We start from the raw sequence: 5,338 nt of genomic DNA on the forward strand, positions 1-5,338 counted from the left end.
GGCGCTGCATTCACCTCCTGGATCTGTAAGCAAACAAAGAGACATTATAACCACCTTCTTGCTACTGTGTGGATCAAGACTTGTACCCGAGACTCACCTAGCTCTCCTTCTCTTGCAGACCGCTCTGGATACCGCCCACTGTATATAGTCTCACCCTGTAAATAAACTCACTTACCTTTACTTCCGTCTCCGTGTTTGGTCTTGGTTTCGCTCTTCTGGACAAAACCTCCCGAGTTATGACATTCTTGTTCTCCTCTATGAAAGATGAATAAGATATAGTTCTATCTTTACAAAGGGCTTTCTTGTATGTTAGCAGGCTATCTCTCCAGGTTAAATATAATTCTTCTAAGTTAGTGAAGCGCCATTTTCTTTTCAATGTTCTAGATGCTTGTTTTTAAGTATGTAATTTTGAATTCAACCAAGGAGCAAGCTTCTTCTGACTGATCACTTTCTTTTTCAGAGGAGCAATTTTATTAAGTGATGCTTGCATTGAAGTTGTAATATTATCAACAAGATCATCTAAGTTGCTGCTCTTATGTTACATTATTATTAAAGGCTAAGTTTGAGCTATCATTTACAACACCTACATGGATATTGAAATCCCCACTATTATGACTTCATCAGTAACCAATAATAAAAGAATTTGAGAATTCAGACAATTTTTCTCTTGTGTTCCTATAGTCTTATGACTCTTGTAATCCATGTGTTTTTGTCCAATACTTGTCTTGTTGTGTAGTCTGCTCCCTGTGCCCTCTGTGTTCCTTGTACCATTACTCACTCACTCCTTGTGCCTTTTGAGTCCAAAATCCGTCACCATCAACTAAACCTGACAAATTGATTTGGAATTAATCAATCATCCTGACTGAAAAAAAGCAGCTACTCCTCCAACTCAACCTGTTGTTCTAGGGACATGAAAATTTACGTAATTAGCAGGAGCAAATTCATTTATAATAACAGAATCCCCCCTGTTGTAGACAAGTTTCTGTTAGACCAGTGTAACTGCACTGGTCTCAAAAATCCACGCTTCGTACTAAAGTCTAGTTTCTTTATTCCACTTAAGAACCACAGAACAACGTGAAAACTATAAAACATGACAAAACAACATTAAACATAAGCTTCACAAAACAAACAATACTAAGTTCTTTTTTTCTCTTTCACAGTATTACATTGTACAAAGTTTAACAAAAAAATTTAAATAAATTACAATTATTAACAGTATTACTGTGTTTGCCAGTTAAAACCAGTTGCAGAAATAAGAGGGAGCCTCTAAACGTATCTCCAACTGCGGTGTTCTCTCTCTCTGTCTGTTTGGCTCATTTCATTTTCAGTCACGCTTCCAGTTTGCTGTTGTGCATTTCAAACAAAACGTTTTCACTTAAGAAACCCAAATAAAATTAAAGAACATGTTACAAACATCAGGCATACCCTAATATTCAATGTTGCTCAAAGAAATGTATCCGTTTTGAACATGAAAAAAAAACAGTGACTTGCCAACTTCTAGGTTGCCATAGCAACACGAAACAAACGGCAGGTAAGCATTAGTTACACTCCCACCAAATTACCTTGATAATTAATAACTGAATGTACAGAAGTGTTACCAGTGTAATACTCTGCAGCTTTATAGTATGGGGTTCCATCAGTGCCAAAAATATGTTTACGTGTCTATGTAAGGTGTGTATGTAGCATGCTATGTATATATAAGGTGATATGTAAGGTGATATGTTAGGTGTATATGTAAGGTGATACGTAAGGTGATATGTAAGGGGATATGTTAGGTGATATGTAGCCTAACACAGTATTTAAGTGTCTAAGAAATGTTGAAGGCAATACCCAACACACAGTGAACACTGGGATTAAAAAAAAACATATTAGTATTAGCTTTATTTCCTAAAACGTGTCAAATAAACAATAAACAAAATCCAGAAAGAGAACTGTCATAATATCTGACAAACTGCATTGCACTATAGAATATAGAATAAAATTACAAAATGAACAGTTGTTTTCTGTAGCTCAACCAAAAGACATACACATACATACACACACACACACACACACACACACACACACACACACACACACACACATATATGTGTATATCAAGTTTGCAATGAAGGCTTTTAGAGTCCTGTTGATGTTGTACATCTCTAAGCATTCTCTAAGCATTCAATGATCCAAGTATTATCAGGATCTGTGGATACGAAGGCGATCCCTGAGCGCAGACTCATTTTAAATAACTAATTTATTTAAGAAAAAATAAACAGAACAACAAAACAAAAGCTGACATGGCAACAGAGACTAAATCATAACAAAGGTGAGAACATAGGACACAGAAACAAACAAACAACATAAAACAATGGACCAGCGAGGTATGGGAAGAGTGACCGGGTTTTTAACACTGAGGATAACGAGGTGAGTGGGAACACGTGGAATGATTGCAGAGTCGGGACAGGTGTAGATGGGCGTGGCTGACAGACAAGTGAATGACTGGGGGAGAGTGAAAATGAACATGAACATGAGACAAAACAAAAAGCAAATCCAACCAAATAACACAAAAGAAACAAAACAAAAACCAAAGAACTAAAATCAAAATAAAACATAAACAAAACCCAGAAAAAAGCCAAATCACCATCGTACCCCCCTCTCAAGGGCCGGCCCTAGACGGCCCCAAAAAAGAAAACACGACATACCGAGCACGGGAGGGTGGTGGGGGGTAAAAACAAAACACAGGACGGAGGGCTAAACTGAAAAATAAACAAAAAACCGGCAGGCAAAAAGGCCAGGGAAAACAAAACAAGACAGGTCAAAAAATTAAAATTGGACGGACGAGCACCATCCTCGGTGGAGCAAAAAGGTCAGGCGCCATGGCGCCGTCCAGCGGAGCGAGGCGTCCGTCCAGACCCTCGTCGTGGCAGAGCAGAGCGAGGCGTCCGTCCGGACCCTCGACGGAGCAGAGCGGAGCGAGGCGTCCATCCGGACCCTCGTTGTGGCAGAGCGGAGCGAGTCGTCTATCCGGACCCTCGTCGGGGCAGAGCAGAGCGAGGCGTCCTCCTGGACCCTCGTAGTGGCAGAACAGAGCGAGACATCGACCCTCGGCGAGGCTGGCTGAAGCGGGGTGTTGTTCCAGACCCTTGGTGGAATAGGCTGAGGCGAGTCGTCAGCCAGAACCCTTGGTGTAACCCAGGAGGGGAGCTGAGGCGTCTTCGTCCGCGATCCCCTCGAAAACCAAGACAGGCGGTGGGGCGCAACCGCCAACCCCCACCAAGACACGGACTGGCGGTGGGGCGCTGCCTCCGACCCCCACCGAGACACGGACTGGCGGTGGGGGGCTGCCTCCGACCCCCACTGAGACACGAACAGGCAGATGGGGCGCTGCCTCCGACCCCCACCGAGACACGGACAGGCGGCGGGGCGCTGCGTCCGACCCCCACCGAGAACCGGACAGGCGGTGGGGCGCTGCCTCCGACCCCCACCGAGACAAGGACAGGCGGAGCGTCGCAGCCAACCCCCACTGAGACACCAGATAGTGGATCGTCGTCCTCGCCGACCCTCACAGAAACGCCGACCGGCAGAAAGGCATCGCCGACCCCCTCAGGAATGCCGACCGGTAGAAAGGCGTCACCGACCCCCTCAGGAATGCTGAAGGACCTGGTAGGCTTTACTGGGGGTTCTGCAGAGGGCTCAAAGAGGGTCCTGGACTCGGCAGAGGGCGCAGAGAGATCCCAGGGCTCGGCAGAGGACGCAGAGAGGTCCCAGAGCTCGGCAGAGGACGCAGAGAGGTCCCAGGGCTCGGCAGAGGACGCAGAGAGGTCCCAGGGCTCGGCAGAGGGCCCAGGGAAGTCCCAGGGCTCGACAGACGGCGCAGGGAGCTCAGAGGGCTCGGCAGAGGGCGCAGGGAACTCAAAGGGCTCGGCAGAGGACTCTGGAGGTGAGACTAAAGGCACTAAGAGGGGCTCTGAGAGTGAAGGTGTTGCAGGCAGGTCAGGAGACGGAAATGTTGAGGGTGTGGTGGCGTCTAACCGAACCAGAGACTTCGCTGGCGGCAGCGGAACTGGAGACTTTGCCGCTGGCGGCGGCAGAACTGGCAACACAGGAGGAAACTCAGGAGTCCGAGGAGTCACTCTGGGAACATCCTTACACGTTGTCAGGGGTTTGAGGGCTAAACGGGTTCCCCAGAATGGGGATGCTTTCTCCTCCTCCTCCACCAGCATGTGTGACAGGAGAACCTCACCGTCCGCTCGTTCCTTTCTTTTTCTGTGTCTCCGTCGCCGGGAGACTGGAAGTTCGGAAGACACAGCAGCCAAAAGAGACACGAGGGGCGCAGCCGCCACTGGAGACACAGAAGATGCAGCAGCCACAGGTGACACGGAAGGCGCAGCAGCTGCAGGAGACCAGGAAGGAGCGCATCCCAGGGCGTAATCCCTCCGGGCACCACTGAGGATCTCGTCCATACCGGGGGACGTTTCCAGCCCAGGGTGACGAAGCACCTCTCTCAGGAGGTCCCGGGCTGCAAAACCTGGTTTCCTCACGTCCATGGAGGTGGCCTGCGATGTGGAGCCAGAGAAAATCCTCCTCGGTGAGGTCCGAAAAAGAAAAAGATTAGTCTGCAGGGTTCTGTACTGGCTGGTCCATTCTATCAGGATCTGTGGATATGAAGGCGATCCCTGAGCGCAGACTCATTTTAAATAACTAATTTATTTAAGAAAAAATAAACAGAACAACAAAACAAAAGATACAGACACAACACCCCAATTCTTTTATGGCAATATCAATCAAAAATACTTTATTAAGCCCAAAGGGAAATGAAATGTTTTTGTAGCTCATAATCCTGGATTCGTTAAACATGATATAGGTAAATGTGAATACTGCAGAGAAGATTATACGGTAGAGCTTACTTTATTATACCTCCAGAAATATAGACAGGAAAGAAATCAACTAATTGACAGTCTAACTCAGGGGTGTCAAACCAGTGGCGCCGGATTCATTTTCTAGGTGGGGGGGCCACCGGAGTGTTTCGTCACCTTATTAATTTTACATACATCGAATCATCGTCTAACATCAATAAAAATTTAATAATGAAACGCTTTTTCAGCTATGACTTTTTGTTCCAATATATTATTATGAATAATGATAATTAGTTAAACCAACCAACAGCTTTATAAATGACCACAATAAAAGTAAACTCAGGTAAATAACATGCGCACGGGCATAGATGGAATAATCCAACATCTGAGCAACAGAAATATACTAACGCTTGTGCGGCGGAACTAATTAAGAGCATTCGGTATTAAAACAACATAAACTTTGTCAGACTTGGAACATATAACCAAACATTATATTA

The sequence above is a fragment of the Kryptolebias marmoratus genome, linkage group LG14 (genome assembly GCF_001649575.2).
Source record: "Kryptolebias marmoratus isolate JLee-2015 linkage group LG14, ASM164957v2, whole genome shotgun sequence".
NCBI lineage: Eukaryota > Metazoa > Chordata > Actinopteri > Cyprinodontiformes > Rivulidae > Kryptolebias > Kryptolebias marmoratus.